A 19,061-nucleotide genomic window follows, 5' to 3' on the forward strand; every position below is an offset into this window, starting at 1 on the left:
CCTGAGAGCCTCCATGTTGCTCAAATGTGGCCACTCTCTAAGCCAAACTCAGCATGTAAATGCATTACCTTCCTCCCAGTGTGGGACATGACTCACAGGGATGAGACTCCTTGGCACTGAGAGATTACTACCAATCACTAACAGGTGATGCAACTAAAAAAACACCTTGAATAAAAGGGGGAAATGGAAAAGACAAATGAGTTTATATGGCTAAGAGTCTTTAAAGAGTAGGAAGGTCATCAGAGGGATCGCACTTATGCACACCTCAGCAGGATCCCAGAGACAGCCAAAATAGCTACAATCCCAGGTACTGGTGCTCCTGAGGGTTATGGAGACACTCAGATTCTACAGTCATGGCAGTTGGCTCTGGAGTTCAATGCCTTATGTGGGTGCCACTTTGAAATTTGTGTTCTTGAGTATGATGGAGTTGGACTCAGATGTGAACTTTCTACATCTGCCTCTTCTGTCACTTTTACTGAACCTGTAATTGGTATTGGGGTTGGTGTATACCCAGGAGACTTGAATCTCTGGACTGGCCATGTGCCAGCTGGGCCCTGAGGCTCAGCAGAGTTGTAACTCCTACTCTCCAGTTCGTTGGATTTACCCAGGTCAGCTAACAGGGAGGTGAGGATGGTCAACCACCACAACAGGGAACCAAGAGTGCCAACAACTCCAAGCAGGAGAATTGCATCCATCGACCATGTGGGATCTAAGCCCCCTTAGATACAGAGGTAGAGTGGACGTCACCATCTCAGGGTCCACAGGATGGAGGAATACAATATGGATTAGATTGGGTTTACTGGTATTCTACTATAGAACTATTGCTACTAGTAATGGAAGAAACTGTAGCATTGATATGGAGAAAGCAGCCATGGTAGTTACTGAGGACAGGGAGAGAGAGAAGAAGAGTTGTGATATGTGGGCATTTTCAGGACTTGGAGTTGTCCTAAATGATATTGCAGGAACAGGTGCTGGACATTATATGTCGTGTCATAACCCACTGAATGTACTGGGGGAGAGTGTAAACTACAGTGTGAACTATAATCCATGCAGTGCAGCGGTGTGCCAATTTTTAGTCACCGAATGCAATGAATGTGCCACAATGATGAAGGAGGTTGTTGATGTGGGAGGAGTAGGGGTGTGGTATGTGGTATGTGGAAACCTCTTATTTTTTTTTCAATGTAACATTTTTTATGATCTACATATCTTCAAAAACATGCAATAAAAATAAATGCTCATAATAAAAAAAAAAGAAAATGAATTCGGTCTTAAGCATTATATTAGAAGGAGTGTTGACATATTCTGGATTCCAAAGAATGGTTTTAATAATGACAGAGACACTATCTATAACATACATCTGTAAAAACGATTTCCCTCATATAGCACAAATAGCCAACTCAAAACGAGTTGATAAATATAAGGCAATTATAATGGGATAGAAAAATGGAAAGAGTGGCAATGGTATTGGCTATGATGCTGATGATGCTGATGATTATGACTAGCGGTAGGTGCATAGACCCTGGAGTTAGGACTCTGGAAATTCTGGCTCCTCTACTAGCTGGGAAGTTTAGGGACACATCAGTATTTTCATCTATAAAATATGTGCAGTGATGGTATCTATTTCATAAGTTAATTCTAAGAACTGAAATAGATCAGACAATGCTAGCTGCCATTTCTTCCCTTCCAGCTAACTTACTGAGAGAGGGTGTGGCAATTTGTCACAACAACAGTAGAACAATGAATCATGCAAACATGGCCATCCAAGTCACATCTGACTCTTTAATCTTAGCCTGGAATTGTTCTCCAATTTTGAGACCATTATGATTATACTGGGTTCACCTGGATACTTCAGGAAATTTCATATTTTAAAGTCTTAACTTAATAATATCTACAAAATGCCTTTTGCATGTAAGGCGACACATTTACCGGTTCCAGAGATGAGGACACAGAAACATTTGGGCACCATTGTCTGCCCACACATAGGGATTCCCTGACTAAGCTGAGCCAATTATATCCTCCCTCCTGAGAATCTGAAATTGCTGCCTAAGAGTTGGTTGAATTGAAGTGTTATATAAAACTAGGATTGGGTTACACACACACACAGAGAAATAGAGGAACATGGTTCCCTATGAACCTTGAGAGTTTTACAGGATAACAATTGGACAATCTTTTTTTAATACTGTTTTTATTTTATTTTTAATTATCTTTTTTTAAAGTTAATAGATCACACAAAATGATACATTTAAAAACATAAGAGGTTCCTAAATACCCCACTCCCCACCCAATCTTCTTAATATTCCAGGCCTATCATTCTCCTGACATTAGATTAATGATATGCTAACACCTTATTTTATAGGTTAGGCATATGGAAAATAAAGTCATCCAGCTGATTTGTTTGAAGAAGGAATAGGAAACCATGTTCATTTGGTATTGTAGTTTCTTCTATTCCTTTCAGTTGGGCACTAGTTTTTAGCAGCAGATGTGTCTTCTCATAAGCTTCATAAGGAAGCAACTGTTGTCCTCTATGCTGTGAAAAGGTATAGGAACTTGCATGTTGGCCGGTACCTAGAGCATTTGAATCTCTGAGTTTGAAGGGTGTATTAGTTAGCCAAAGGGGTGCTGATGCAAAATATCAGAAATTGGTTGGTTTTTATAAAGGGTATTTATTGAGAGTAGGAGCTTACAAATACCAGGCCACAAAGCATAAGTTACTTCCCTTACCAAAGTCTATTTGGAGCAAGACGGCTGCCAATGTCTGTGAGGGTTCAGGCTTCCTAGGTTCCTATGTTCCTAGGGCTTGCTTTTCTCTGGGTTCAAGGTTCCTTCCTTCCTGGTGCTGGCTTCTCTTTCCTCTGGGTGCTGACTTCCCAGGTCTTCAGGATCAAACTCAAACATCAGAAATCCCCAATTCTGTTCTTCACCACGCCGTTTTTCTGTGAATCCTCACCCCTTGTTGAGTCCAACATCCTAATCCTAACTCAATCATGCCCAGGTACAGATCAAGCATAATCCAATATTTCTTTTTGGAATTCATCAATTATATCAAACTGCTACAAAGGGCTTAGTAATTCATCTGATATGGCAATCCCTACCTTCTGGTAAGGCTTCTCTCTACTATACTCTATCAAGGATTTATGTAATCTCTGCTAGGACATAACCCAGCATGGTTAATCTTTGCTGTGCAAGCAAATGTGTTCTATTGTAGAATAGTTATTCTGGGGAAGTTGTTTATTAATATCAAGCTGAACTCTTCCTTTTTCTAACTCTCACCTTTGCCCTGTCTGCTGAAGTAGCCTTTATGTTACCTCATATGTCCCAGAGAACAGATCTGACCATTTATCCACATTCCAGTACTTCTTGGTGGTTGGTGATGACTGTCAACTGTCTTTCCCTACTTCTATCCCAAGCCCCTCTCTTTCCAGCTCCTCTGTCCAAGCTCCTTTCCCAAGAAACTGATCCTGCCTTTCCTTAATTTTCATGTAAGGGTTATCATTCCTAAATTATCATGTAATTTAATTATTCATTTTGTTTAGAAAATAAAAAAATGAGTAACCCTACTAGAATGTAAGTTGAACAACTGCAGGAATTTTTCCTACAGTGGTGCTTGGTATATATTACACTCTCTATCTGTTCACCCAGAGTGAACTTGCTCTGAGAAACAAAGTCATAAGGTGGGAAAAGCCAGCTTTGGAATTCAAGTACCCATTCTACTCTAATTGTGTTATTTTTCCAGGCTGCTATGACAAAAACACCACACAGTGGACTAGCTTAATAACAGGAATTTATTGGTTTATCATTTTGGAGGTTCAATGCTCACAATCACAGTATTGGAAAGAACATTATTTTCATACCAAAGTCTGTAGTATTCTGATGCTGGCTTGCTGCTATCCACTGGCTCCCTTGGCTTGCATTTCTGTACCCTGCCACATGGCAATCTCTCTCATTTTGTCTGTTCTCCTGGTTTATACTGATTTCAGGCTTTTCCTGTGTGGCTATTTTTGCCTTCCTATGTCTAAATTTCATCTGTAATACTGATTAAGGCTCACTTTATTCATTTGGGCCACACCTTAATAAAAATGAACTTTTCCAAATGACCTCTTTATACACGAGCTCATATGCACAAGATTGAGAATTAAGATGAAAAATGTGTCTTTGTTAGGATATATAATTCAATATACCACACTAAACTTTGGAAGAGTTACTTAATGTCTCTCAGCTCCAATTCCTTCTATGTAGAAAAGGAGCATAATATAATCACTCGAAGCAGTTTTGCAGTGATCTATTGATATGGTGAAGTATCCCCAGTTGCAGTGTTGCAAATGAAAATCCACTCTTAGTCTCTGTTTACCAAGTCTCCATATATTGTTAAGTGTAGCTGAGCGTGAGGGTCTCGTCCTCGCTCAGGCCCAGGAGTCGGGGGGGCTTGCTCCTGCCGTCAACCGGCGGGGGGTGCCCCGAGAGAGAGCACCACCGGTTCTCCAGGCGTGGGGGACGCGCGGTTGGGGAAAAACCACGGAGACCGCTTGAGCGCAAGAACAGGTCTGCTTTATTGTGGAAGTACACTTGGTTATATAGGCAGGGAAGGGGGTGGAGTATGAAGGGGAGAGCAGGGCGGAGGGGTGGCTGCGGATTGGCTAAAACTGGGGGGGCAGACCTCTGGTAATACGCCGTAAGCAGTTACTGGGGAAGAGGGCAGATTGTAGGTTGGTAATATGGGCGGGACTGGCGGGAAGGGTGGCGGGGGCTGGAAGGGGAGGAGGGGCGGAGAAAGGCGGCAACAGTTAAGCATTGCAGACACAAGTTTCCTGTATATTGGGTGATTGGGATATACAACGCTTAAGGCTTATGCCATCAGAGCACAGCAGTCCCAAAAGAAAAAGAACTTCCCTCTCTAAGAAGCTTTGTTTAAAAATCAAAGAGGAGTGAAACAAGCCTGTCTTGGTCATATGTCTATATCTTGAGCAGATATCTTTGGCTGGAAGGATGTGATTGGCTGGAAGGATGTGATTGACCTATGGCCAGGGTATTGCAGAGACAGCTCCATTGAAAAACAAGGTCAGGAAAGAGTAATTCTCCAAATGAAGATGATTTAATTTTAAAAGAAGGAATAATGGAATGCTCCAGATTCAATGATAACAGATGTCTATTACAAATTGTGACTTCTTTAATTTACAGAATGCAAGGAAGGATAAACAATGTAACAATGAACAGAAGAGGAAGACTTGTATCTCGGCAAAAACTCAAGCCAGGAACTCAACTTACACTCAGAGCAGTATCCCTCTTTATTGTTTCTATCTGCTTCTTTGTAAGAATGGGCTTGTTTTTCCATCACAGGGCTCTGGCTTCCTGCACAAGTCATGAGAAATAGTGGGGATTAATGCCATTCCCACGAATGATCCATGCTCTCATAGACAGTGTTGTAACCACCAAAATGGTTTGTGTCCAGCTCACCATCTATCTTGCATTGGCTAAGCCACTTGTCTCAATGCTGAAATTTGGTCTAGTTAATAGGCAGCTTTCCAGCCCTGGGGCATAAACTCCCTCAAAGCATGAACCCACATCTGCAGCCAACACCTACACCATATACATACCTCACTCAATACCCACAGCTGGTCCCAAATAGTGAACTAATCATCCTCACCAACCTACAACCCTGCTCCCTTTCCCTTTCCACAGACACTTACTTTAAACTAACCAATTCTTGACTCCTGCAGACATCTACTAACCTTCACCTTTGGATCATGAGAAAGACACAAGCCCACAGGTCCCTCTTGCTCTGCTTGTGTGCTCCCCACCAGCTGGTTGAGCCATCTGAGCTGAGCAGGGTACACCTTGCTCTCCATGATCTCTGTTGTTTCTCATGCATTATGGAATTGGCTCCCATTGAATTGGAGTAACTGCACCTGCACCCAAATTTAAAATCAAACTCACCTAATTCAGAACTGATGGTTTGATACAGAAGCAGGAGATTTAGGTGTCTCAGAGATGCACGAGACTTTGATATGTGTTCTCCACATACTCCTTCTGCTTCTTTTCTCCACCTTTTGAGTCTCCTATCTCCTACATCTTAGCTACCCTAGGTAGGTGCTCACTTAATTTATTATCCACACTCATACAGTTTTGGGAATGAAATACAGCAGTATTAATAATTATGCTGAGAAAAAAGGCATGAGCCATTAGCGTCCTATAAAAAAATAGAACATATCTTAAGTCTGCATTTAGCTTCCACAATCTCAAGTCCTTCTCCCAATTTTAGAGCTACCTTTCGAATGGGTCTTATATTAGTCATTTATGTCTCTCCATTAACCAAACTACTTTTTCTTCTGGAGAAATTGTAAAGATTACCGTACGTGGAAAAATAAATGAAATCTTTCTTTTATAAAGGAGGTAGGAAAGATTGCCTTTGTTATGCTTAATTTCATAACATTTTAAAAAGATGATTTTATGATGCAGTACCTTTAATCAAAGACTTTCATTACTACAGCCTGGCATTTATTATTTGCTCTACTATAGGACTGTGAACACAGCTGAATTCAGGAAGAAGAAGATAAACTGGTGGATAAATAATCAAGTAAGAGTTCCCTGGATTATCCTCATAAGGTATATGCAAGTTTTTAAAAATTTTATAAATATTAATTGACATACAACAAACTATACATATATAGAGTATACAATTGGGTACAATTTGATATACTACAACCAGGAATATAAACATTATCACCTCCAAAAGATTTCCTTGTGCTCCTTGGCAACCTTTCATTCTTACCCCACCTTGTTCTCCCCTATCCCCAAGTCAACCACTAATGTTGTTTTTGTCACTATAGAGATTCTTACTACCTATTTTTCTTTTAGTATTTTTTAGACTGCAACTCTTATGATGCTGAATTCTTTCAGATTTTGTATGCTAAAAAAATGGTCTTTGTTTACTGGTGTTTTGGAAAGGTATTTTCACTGGTCATAGAATTCTAGACAACAGGTATTTTATTTAAATGCTTTAAAGATGGTGCATCATACTCTTCTCTATTGCTTGTTCACAATGAGAAATCTATTATCTTGCTTATCTTTGTTCTTTTTTCCTAATGAATTTTTATTCTCTGGTTGCTTTTAAGATTTTCTCTTTCTCACCAATTTTGAGCATTGTGCTTATGGTGTACCTCGGTGTAACATTCTCCATGTTACTTTTCTTTTGGTTTCACTGAGCTTTTTGCATCTGTGGGTTCATAGTTTTCTTGAAGTATGGAAATCTTTCAGTCATTACTTCTTCAAATATGGTTTCTTTCCCTTGCTCTTTTCTTTTCCAAAACTACAGTTACACATAGGTCATTCTTTTTGAAGCTGTCCCACCACTTAATAATGTTTTTCTCATTTTTTTCCATGTTTAATTCTTTTTGTTTTGTTTTCTTTCAGAGTTCACTAATCTTTTCATTTCTCACACCTCTTTGCCTTGCACTCAATGCTGTATTATGTAATCATCATGCATTTTCTGTCCAATAATACGTCTCAAACATAGTATGTAATCAATATTATTTAAAAGAATTAAATTGTCATCACCTATTCTTTTATTTATAAGGCATTTAGAAATCTCTACTTTTGGGTAAATATTTTCAGATCTCTTGATGAGTATTTCACATTTATTTTCCACATTGTGGAATTTGTCAGTAGTTTCTATTCTATTTTTACTATTTCCATGTTGAGATATTTTATTGCTTTTTTAGTAATATACCTCTAATTTACAATATAAATTTCCTCTTCACTTGCATTCCAGCCATTACCTTTACCTACTAAGTAAAGATGTCCATTTCATGTAGGTCATGTACCCATACCTTTGGTGAAGGCCAATGAAGTAATTGCTTTCTTAAATTTTAATGTCTTAAATAGTTATTTTCTTCTAATATTTTAGGGCACTCCCCTTCCCTTTCCTTATGTTGAAGTATCATTTTATAAGTACTATTTTAGTTTTCCTTTGTTTATGTTTTCTTTAAAGACCTGTATTCAAAAATCCAAAATAGAAAGAGTGGAGCAGTTCTTTCCTCCTTCTATACATTGCGAAGTTCCTATTGCAGCTAAAGTGAACAATTAATTTATGTGCACAGCTACTAGTCCATTTTACTCCCTTAAACTTTTTATTTTGAAATTGTTTCGAACTGAAGGGAGAGGTGTTAAAATAATACAAAACCCATTCAGAGAATGCCAACATAGTCCCTCCCAGATACACATATCCACTAATTTTAACATTTTGCCACATTTGCCGTGTCATTCTATCCTTCTATCTAGCTAGCAATTTTCTAAAGGTTTAAGAGAAGGTTGTATACAACAAGCTCCCTGAATACATAATATTTCCATGTATATTTCCAAAAACAAGGATGTTCACTTATGTAAACACATTAAGTACACTTATCAAGTTCAAGAACTTGAACATTGGTATCAATATTATAGTCCATATTCCAATTTTTTCATCAGCGCAATAATGTCTTTTGTGCCTTTTCTCTAACACTATTAGTTCCAGTCCCAGATCATGTGTTGCATTTAATTATCATTGCCTCTTTAGTTGTTCTCTCTTTTTTATTTGTGGAAACACAAATACAACATAAACTTTGCTATCTCAACCACTGCCAGACATACCATCCACATTCTCTGTATTTGACTACTCTCGCCACCACCCATTCCCAGAACTTTCCCATTACCTCAAATAGAAAACTTACATGCATTACACATTTACTTCACATTTCACCTCACTATTGCTCCTGGTTACCTGTACTCTGTGTTCTGCTTCCATGCATTTGCGTATTGTAGATACTTCACATGAGGGTAATCATACACTATTTGTCCATTCTTGTCTGACTTAACTTCACTCCAACTGATATTGCCAAGGTTTAGCCATGTAGTGGCATGTATCATAATATTCATTTTTAAGGATGATTAATAATCAGTTATATTAATATGCCATATTATGTATAGCCATTTATCTGCTGATGGACATTTGAATTGCTTCTACCTTTTGGTTATTGTGAATAATGCCGATATGAAAATGGATACAAATATCTGTCCAAATCCATTCTTTCAATTATTTGGGGGATATGTACTTAAGTGGGATTGCTGGTCATGTAATAGCTGTGTGTTTTACTTTTTGAAGAACAGACAAAATGTTTCCCACATTTGTTGTACCATTTTACATTCCCATCAATATAGTATACAAGGATTCCTATTTATCTGCAACCTTATGTACACCTATGATTTTCCATTTTTTTAGTAATAGGAAATTCTAATGTATGTAAGGTGGTATCTTGTTGTGGCTTTGATTTGCATTTCCCAAGTGGCTAATGATTTTGATCATCCTTTTATGTACTTATTGGCCATTTGTATAGTTTCTTTGGAGAAAAGTATATTCAAGACCTTTGATCATTATTAATTGCATTTTTTTTGTTCATGAGTTATTTCTTTCTATATTGTCATTTTTAAACACTTAACGGATTGTTTCTCAATATTTTCTCCCATTGGTAGGTTGTCTTTTCACTTTCTTGATAATATCCTTAGAAGAATAAAAGTTTTTCATTTTCATGAAGTCCAGTTCATTCCTTTTTGTTCTTCCTGCTTTTAGTGCAATTTTAAGGATATATTGCATAATATAAGATGCTGTACTTATTTCCCTATGTTTTTCTCTTAGAGTTTTATAGTGTTTGTTCTAATATTTGAGAATTTGATCTACTTTGAATTCAATTTTGTATGTGATATGAGGTAAAAGTCCATTTTCATTCTTTCGCATGAGGAAATGGGATATCCTCAGCACCATTTGTTGAAGAGTCACTTCTTTCCCAAAACTGTGGTCATGGAAGGATTGTCAAAATTCAATTGGCCATAGATGAAGGGGTTTATTTCTGCATTCTCAATCCATTACCTTCGTCTAAATGTGTCTCGTTGTGCCAATACCACACTATTTTGAATATGGTAGCTTTATACTAAGTGTTGAAATCAAGAAGTATTAATCCTACAACTTGGTTCCTCTTATTCCTCATGGTTCTGGTTACTTGGGGTCCTAAAACATTTAGCATTGCCTAGTATTACAACTACCACATTGTGTGCAGTTCTTACATGACTACAGCACATAGGACCAGACCTTCTCATGAATTGCTTCCAAACCCTTTGTAACTCTATCCACATTTAAAACACTTTTCCTTAAGTCAAGATGCAACCCAGATGTTCTTTTGTCAAATCTCTTTCATACAATGTATTACATTCTAGGAAAAGCCTGGATGGACAAAAGGAGGCATTTATGTTGTAGCATGTGGTTAGGGTGAATAGAATAATTCTTATGTACAAAGACATTAATTCATGGTCAATTCAAGAATAGCCAGATTTCTCAGTGACCTTTACAACCCAGACCTTCAACAAAGCACAAAGAAGAGAAATAAAATAAAACCTTTGCAAACTTCATGTCCTCATTATATCCCAACCTAGTTCAAAGGCTAAAGTGTGTGGTATGACTGAAAGAACGTATTGCTATTACAGATGGCAAATCTATTTTGACGTACTGAATTTATATGGTAGACATCTGTGTTTTGTGGTCATTCTTGATTTGTTGGGTCAAGGCGTAGCCCGCATGGCTAGTCTCTTATCAAGTTAACACAGAAACAGACACAAGGATGTAATAACCTAGAGAACTAAGAAACCCATGACTGGACTACCACATACACATATGTAAGACATACTGAAAACTGCAGTGTTTCGTTCCATACCTTTCACTGTGTGTGCTGTGAAAAAACTTTGTATTATCTAAGGTGACCTCTGTTTTTCATACGTGAAATGAAAAATTTAGATTAAATGGTCCCAATCAACTTTATTTTTTTGTGATTTTAAAAAAATATTTATTTATTTATTTCTCTCCCCTTCCCTCACATCCTCTCCCTGCTCCCCCGCCCCATAGCCCCATCTGTCTGTTCTCTGTGTCTATTTGCTCCATCTTCTTCTTCGTCCGCTTCTATTGTTGTCAGTGGCACGGGAATCTGTGTTTCTTTTTGTTGCGTCATCTTGTTGTGTCAGCTCTCAGTGTGGGTGGCACCAATCTTAGGCAGGCTGCACTTTCTTTCGCACTGGGCGGCTCTCCTTATGAGGTGCACTCTTTGCGCATGGGGCTCCCCTACGTGGGGGACACCCCTGCGTGGCATGGCACTCCTTGCATGCATCAGCACTGTGCATGGGCCAGCTCCACACGGGTCAAGGAGGCCCGGGGTTTGAACCGCGGACCTCCCACGTGGTAGACAGATGCCCTAACCACTGGGCCAAGTCCGCTTCCCCCAACCAACTTTAAATTTCTGCCAACAAAACCCCAAAATGAAATAATATTTATATGAGTGTGTGTGTGTGTGTGTAAATATATATATAGAGAAAATTTTGAAGTCAGAAAGGACATAGAAAATAGATATTTTCAAATTTTGAATGCATAACACTTAGAATTCATGATATTCCTTGTCAAATATCATTTACAGTTGATAATAAATTCAGAATAACTAATCATGTAATTCTTACCTTATAGAATAGGGAAATGGAAGTGATGGCAAACCTTTAAGATAAATTTATGGTATAAAGAAATTTATATTCTTTTGATTACTTAAATTTCTTAATTTTACTTTCTAATATGTCCTATACAATAAACCTACAATCATATTCATTTGAATTATCTCTTTGTTTTAGATGAGTTTTACAAACTGATCTTATGATTAACTTTTACTGAATATTATTTTCATACTTTTGAGGAAAGTGTTTCATATGAAATGCAAAAACTCACCCTGAATTTAAATTTTGCTAACTTGGTATTCCAACAGTATAAAAACATGAGTATGAAGGAATACACTGATTGAGTAAACTCTAACTTTATGACTTGGGCATTTTGCCTGGTATTAAGTCAATTTTCATTAACTGCATGGTGTTCCAAGAAGTTTTTATCCCCTGAAAGCCAGATTATAACTACCAATCTTTCCCTTCCTTCCCTTCCTTCCTTCCTTCCTTCCTTCCTTCCTTCCTTCCTTCCTTCCTTCCTTCCTTCCTTCCTTCCTTCCTTCCTTCCTTCCTTCCTTCCTTCCTTCCTTCCTTCCTTCCTTCCTTCCTTCCTTCCTTCCTTCCTCTCTTCCTTCCTTCCTTCCTTCCTCTCTATTTCTATCTCTACCTCTATCTCTGTCTCTATTCTCCCTATCTCTATCTCTATCTCTTTCTGCCAGAGGCTTTGAATTAAGCTGAAATGTGTGGTGGTATACCAGCTGAAACATGGCCACCTAGAATGAGAACTATTTTTTTCTTTTCTTTGAGCAGCAGTGGAAACAGGGTGAACATGTGGGGGAAACCACAGATGGTTGTGTGCTTTAATTTGTATATACACATGGCTACAAGGGCTTGACTCTTAAGGACTAGGAACTTTTCATTCATTTTTTCTCATAGAAACCCTGCAGTTAGGAGATAACTGAAAATCATTCATTAAGGACATGATGGCATTCAGATAGCATGATGTCTTCTAAAAGTGACAATGCAGCCCAGAAGAAAATAACCTGATGTTTCCATTCAATAACCATTCCCCTTCGGCTTTGCCAAAAATGGAACCTTTGAAAGACTTAGAATTTTCCAAAGAATTCCAATGTTGGCCTTCTGTTTCACTCTAAGATCTTCTCACCTGACCTGAAACTTCAATATGGCTGGTGGTGAGAGAATATGAATTAAGGAGTATTTCAATTCAATTCCTGATATTGAAAATAAGATTTTGAAGTAAACAATAAACTTGAGTGCCACACTTTTTAGGGGAGAGAATTTTGTAAATTCCTTTTCCTTCCATTTTTGTAAGCCTGGACAGGAATCAGATTTCTCACACAATGGTCAATCCTATACAACATCTGCACATGACACCAGGGCTTTTGCTACAGGATGTTAGGAAGGAGGTGTGATGCAGATGAAGACAGAATGTGCAATCCCTCTGGTACAAGGGATGTATGAGGAGGAAAAAGGGAAAGGACACACAGATCCAAAAGCATAGATCCAAAAGCAGTCATAACATCTCCTCTCTGGTCTTCTGCCCACGATGAAGTCTTAGGAGAGATGGCGTACTGTGTGAGGAAGAGTGATGATGGATCTTCTTTGAGTCTATTCAAAGAATCCAACCAAGGCTCTCCTCCCAGTGTTGATTAGAGACATATCAGAGTTTAATTTGGTATCAAAGTGTGACACAGATCAGTCTTGAAATTTTGCTTTTCAGGACTGCTTTCTATTAATACCAGACAAGGATAGAGACTAAATGTTACTTCATTCCATTGTTTTGGCATGGGATGGAAGGTGCCTATTAATCAGTTGATTTAAGGGCCAGGTGACAGGTGTGCTGATATGATTTGGTGTGTTAGGAAGGTATCCCCAGGCTTGGCTTGGGATGGGTCATTAGAGAAGGAAGAGAGGAGAATATGAGGATGTTTGCACAAGGCAGAAGTAAGATGAGTTGAGTAATCACTAAAGACACACTGGGCTCTAACCAGCCAACATCAACCAGACCACAGGCAAAGTGGGTGAGGACCTCAGCAGCAAGTGCAGTTGGCAAGTAGCACTCAGGGAGACAGTGGCATCATCTTGAAGCCTGTATGAAGGCAACCATCTTGAATAGCTGAGGAGCTCAGGTACTTCCATACCAGTAGTTCATATAGTCCTCCTTCCTCCAAAATCCCCGGAGAAAGAGAGTTAGAGAGACAATAAGATTTGAGGGAAAATAGCATTTCTTTTCACAAAAAATAAATGGCTCAACTTCTAGGAATAATTTAAATTATTTAATTATCCAAGTTTAACACTAAATAAGATTAGAGGTTACTTTTCTCCCTTTATTTGCTAGATAGATGGTCATGAGAAAAGAATAACAATGTAATAAACACATCTGAATTGTACCTCTGAGATGTAGTGTGCATAAATTTTCAACTTTGTTACAAATGTTTATTGAATAAATGAATGAATAAACCAATAAACAAAATTTAAGTATAAAGAAACAAAATAAACAAGATGCTTAAAATAAATCTTTCAAGAGTAGTACAACTTAGTCATGCTTTTGGGCTAAGTTTATGGTTTCTCCCAGAATACTAGTTCCAGTAAGGATAAGCCTGAGAAAAAACATTGTAAAGTAGATAAATTTGTTTTCATTTGTCCCAGGATTTAGCATTGCACTAAGCTATCTGATTAATTCTGTTGTTTAATAATTTAAAATATCTCACTCTTAGAAAGAAGTCTGATATTAATTATGATTCTGAAGATGAATTTATTCATGCTTTATCTAAATATGTAAGGACAGGTTTGTTACATATAAAGCTATTTCAGGTAAAACAAAATTAAGTTTCCATGGCAATTTGCCTTTTTTTTTTTTCAGAAAAGACACAGGAATTAAATAAAAGATCTACCACATGCATGCAATGTGACCTTGAGTATGTCTCATAACCTGTTTTTTCATTTGTAAAATAACATAGACTTAATCATAGTTCCCTCAACCCCATTACAATTATGAATGTTGAATGAGAACACATTAGTGAAAGTTTTTTTCTTTGAAGAATATAGTTGTAATTATTATGTCAAACATAGTACAAGAGATGATTAGGGACTAGATAATTCTTCAGCAATCCCCTGAGATAGCACTGTGGGACCAGCTCCATGATTATTTAATGCTACTGATTATGCATGAGGTAGAAAAAGGTAGAGGTGTTCTAAGTGCCATGTTGAAGTACTGGGGTCATAAAAGCCTCAGTACCTTTCGCCAGCTCCAAATTGCCTGCAGCAATGAAGGTTGGCAGAGATCTGGGCGCAGGTGGAATAGTCTGGATTTGAAGAGGAAGGTAGAGTCCTCCAATGGGTTGGAAGGCAACTTCAAGCCCAGCACTGCCACTTAAATTTTGTTGACAGTGGTGGGGTAGGAGGTGGATTAAATCCAAAGCCTATAGACGTGTCTACAATAGTCAGGGTGCTCTATTGGGTCCTTGAATGAAAACTTTACTCCAGTCAGGAACTTCCATTTTTACTAGTCTTCCCCAAATAGTCTCCCTGTGCATTTTCACACCTTATATTCATGGTGATAAGGTCCCTGAATTTTTGCTTTGCAAGATTTTTTTCCTTTAACATTTTATGAATGCCTTTTATGAGATGTTAAGTTCATGGTCCACATAACTCCTGTGCTATAGTTTGAATGGTGACAGTTGGATGACATCTTGCTCTGCTGAGGACAATCACTGCTGTCCCAGAATAATTATTAATAGTTCATCTGTCACTCTCTGTATGTTCCAGTTCAGATGATTAGTTATATAGCCTCCCTAGTTATACCTAGATGTGAATCTGAACTAGGATATACTACACAACAGAGAAAATTTATATTTAATTATTTGAACAAGACTTTTCTGGAATAAAGATCTCTTCAAAGTAGCAAGAGTTAGAACTTCAAGCTAAATGTTTAACCAACAACTCTGTTGATGTTGACCTATTTCAATAATATTGTATCAATTAAAAGAGTAATGTTTAATTACTTAATTAAGATTTGCTAGTTTATGAATCATGTAAGATAGTTTAGAATTAGAGCAAAGGTCAGGATAATTTAAGACAAGACAGATGATAAGAAAATTAGTTTCAACTGAATTAGAGTACATAAAAGCCTATATATGATAACAACATATTTATATATATAAATTTGCTAGGAAATGACTACTATAATACTTGTATTCAGTGTACCCTAGAAATTTTTGAAGTGTGACTAAATAAACTGCAAGTTCTATTTGTGCACAATTTTCCCTTCAATAATCTGTTAGTAGGCCACTGCATTATAACAGATAAAATCACTGAGCTGAGAATGTATAAAAGTATAATTATAGTTCCATAACTTTATTCAAATTAGTGTTTAAAGAGATTAATGATAATATATATGAAATGTTTTTGGACTCCGTATCCACATGACACTCTGTGCTCTACTAACACACATATCAAATAAACCCAGAACTTGTTTATTATCCTAAAATGCACGCTAATGGAAATGAAAAATCCTGGTTTCCAGAGCTGTAAAAACAGTCTAGGATATCAGTTTAAGGTAATTATTCTGTCAGGAAGTATCGGAGAAGTTTTGTTTTTGTTTTTTTTACATCATTATATGTATTTTTTATAATTGGCTTTTTAAAAAAAAGATTAATGGATCACACAAAACGTTACATTAAAAAATATAAGAGGTTCCCATATACCCCACTTCCCAAACTCCCCATTCTGCCCACATCGACAACTTCTTTCAGCAGTGTGGTACATGTACTGCATTTGATGAGTACATTTTGATGCATTGCTACACAGCATGGATTATAGTTTATGCTGTAGTTTACATTCTCTCCCAGGCCATTCAGTGGGTTATGGCAGGATATATAGTGTCCTGCATCTGTTCCTGCAATACCATTAAGGATAACTCCAAGTCCCCAAAATGCCCCAATATCATACCTTTTCCCCTCTCCATGCCTTAAGCAAGTCCCGTGACCACTGTGTGCACATAAATGATATAATTTCTTCCATTGCTAGAGTCACAGCCTGCCGCCTTCTTATTGGGTTCTCCCTCCCTGCCCAATAGTGCCTCTGAAAAACAAGGTGTAATAATCCTGGAATTCACCTCAATGATTTCCCTTTTCTCAGGAATCAGAGTACTGCATTGCACATTATCTAGTATCTAAAAACAGTTGTTTCACATAGATTGTCTTTATTAATTGTTTATGCAGAAGTCAAGTCCAGTGCTGGTATGGTCAAAAGCAGAAGTCCTGCTTTTTAAATTTCAAGTAAGAAAGGTAGCAGAAGGAGAGGAGCTGACTGAGCCCTGAAACCCAGAAGATATATGGCAACTCCTTGTCTCATGTTCTACAGGTTTGCCCTGGGCAACTAACAAAATGATGATGATGGACCAGCCCCACACCAAAACAGGGATAATTTTCAACTCCAAGCAAAGCAATTCCTTTCCACTGCCCCATATATCTACATCCTTTCTTGGACTGCATACAGGGGACATCATCCCAAATCCCTCCATAAGGTGGAGTGAACGAAAATGGGAGGTGGGAGAATCTTAACCACTGACCAAAGAAGACTTACTGCTATTTTAGTTATTACCTTGTGTTAACTATATTGTAACATTGGTATAAAAAAATGTTTTTAATTAAATAAGAGGGAGGACCATGAATAACAATTATATTTAAAACCAAGACCTTGGAAAATATAGGGAATGAAATATTTTATTTGAGCTATGCATTCCATGTTTTTATAAAGTATTATTTTCCTCTTTATCAAAGTAAAAATTATGTTGTGTTACACTTTGGTTCATCATTAATACATTTCATTCTTAGCAGCTAAAGTAACTTTATACAAACCTGGACCCGAAAAGAATGATTTCTACTTGGAAGGCCTAATGAATCATATAAAAAATGTTGGGTTAACCTGGAATATATTCTTTCCTTTTAGATAAAGAAAATAAGTTATTGGAAAATTCATCCATGTCTAAGAAGAAGATTAATGCTTTCTCTATTTCCTTTCACTTTGCATTAATTTATAATTTAATTCAATAATCAGGATGTTATTTACTGAAGGATAAGTATATTCTAGAAACTCAGATGGATGCTTTAGATATACAGTGAAAAGACTTTGTCTCTCACCCAAGTATGTACAAAGTTTAAAAGAGTTATAGACCTAAAATTTAAGAAATGGATATGCAACCTGGAGACTGTAGGAGTCCTTAAACTTCCCTAGGAATCTCAAAAGAAGCTTCATAATGAAGCAGATGTTCCAGATGAGATTAGAAGTAAGATGAATGATGCTCTAGAAGCAAAATCTAAGGAGAGCATACCAGTCTTTGTAAACATTAGGAAAGAGGATAGTGTTTGGGGAATTCACAAGTAGTTTAGTATAGCTGGCTTACACACTTCAGGATGGGAGTTTACTGAGACACCAAACACAATTTTGAATCCCTTACAAAGCACTTTAGATTTTATCTGTGGCAATGAGAGAACTAATAGAGAATTTTGAGCACAATGTAATGTGATCAGATTTTTCTATGAGAAAAATCATTCTGTTCACATTGTAGAGAATGAATTAGAAATGGAAGTGAGGAAGTGTTCCAATTGTACAGGTAAGAAAGGAAAAAATGTAAAACAGCTGAGATGTATATGGAAAGGAATGGACAGATAAAACATCCTTAAGAGCTATAAGTAACTTGGTGTCATGGTTGGGGGATGTGAGAACAAGGTAAAGAGAAGAATCCAGAAAGACAATCAAGCTTTTACTGGAAAAAGCGTGTAAATGGTGGAATTATTCACAAGTACAGGATATGACTACAGCATCAGATTTTGTGATGAAGATGTTAAGTTTGGAATTGGGCTTGAAAGACTGAAATGTCTTTAAAATAGTCAAGCAGCCTAGTAAAAATCTGGATAGAAGAAGAGAGTTTCAAACTAAATACATTAACTTTGATGTATCAGCATAAAACTCACTCATGCCTTACCCCTCAGTTTTGAAAACTTAAATTCTTTTATATTTCATTGCAAGTTAAACAATACCTTCCCAATGTAAGTCCAAAAACTACATTTACTAGCCACCATTGTACATATCGTTCAGATTTGTGCTTTACATTCTACTTGCCTGATGAACCCTCATGATATTTTAACTCTTAGTGGCAATTAATGGGAAAAATCAGAGAATGTAACATTCATTTGCTGGTGAATGTATCAGCAGAAGCAGTATTGCTCTGGAATTAATAGCTGTGGTGCTTTGGCAGCTTCTCAATAGTGACATGGGGTTTTCTTGCCAGACAGGATTCTAAAAGTTGTTCCTGTAAACTCAGTCTACAATCAGTTTATCAGTCATCAGAATAATTAATGAACTCTCTATATCCCTCAACAAATCCCTTTACAACTAAACTATCTAGATTGGATTCTATTATTTATGAACCTTGACCTAAACAAAGTGGTATCTAAATCCAAGTACAAGGACAATATTGACCTTAGGACGCACCCTATCAATGGAGTTCTGAGGATGAATTCTACAGAAAAGTACTCTGAAAG

Source organism: Dasypus novemcinctus, chromosome 1, assembly GCF_030445035.2.
Source record: "Dasypus novemcinctus isolate mDasNov1 chromosome 1, mDasNov1.1.hap2, whole genome shotgun sequence".
Lineage (NCBI taxonomy): Eukaryota > Metazoa > Chordata > Mammalia > Cingulata > Dasypodidae > Dasypus > Dasypus novemcinctus.